Source organism: Myotis davidii, unplaced genomic scaffold (genome assembly GCF_000327345.1).
Source record: "Myotis davidii unplaced genomic scaffold, ASM32734v1 scaffold419, whole genome shotgun sequence".
NCBI classification, from domain to species: Eukaryota; Metazoa; Chordata; class Mammalia; order Chiroptera; family Vespertilionidae; genus Myotis; species Myotis davidii.
Genome location: NW_006294998.1, coordinates 1,908,875 through 1,909,498, shown reverse-complemented (window position 1 = coordinate 1,909,498; position 624 = coordinate 1,908,875).

The window sequence follows — 624 nt, the reverse complement described above, 5'->3', positions numbered from 1 at the left end:
TAGTGTTTTAACTGCTAGTGGTTGCTTTGAAATAAAAACGAACTTTAGGTACTGTAAAAATGCAAAGGATAAATTGCTTATTTACCTTCTCTACCTGTATACAGAGGCTCATTCCTGTTTGAGAATCCCATTTTAGACCCTGATGATTTCCTCATATTCTGCATCTTCACTTCTTAAACTAGTTCTTTAATGCCTTATTGGCTAACATTTCACTTACCCATTCTTTTCTTTAAATAACCTACTAGTTCTTTAGTTTTTCTATAATAGGTTTATAATACTACGAGCCTTTCCAGAGAAAATGTTTAATTCAGAGAAAGGATTACAACTGGTTATTGTATTTACGAATAATTATTCTTAGAACCTCTATAAACTTGGCACTTAAGTAACGCAGGGGAAAGCTGAGTTTGTTCTATTTTGTCTCACTGAATTGTATTTTTAATTTTACTTAAGCTCAGTCTGAATAAAATCCCAAGTAGTTATGCGGGCCCAGAACATAATATTCCCAAATGACCTAATTCCAGAAGGTGTGACAGGCAGAATGGGCGCCAAAATCTTTTCATTCTAATCCCTGTGAATATAAATTTATATTTATTTTTATTATATTTATAATAATATAAATATTAT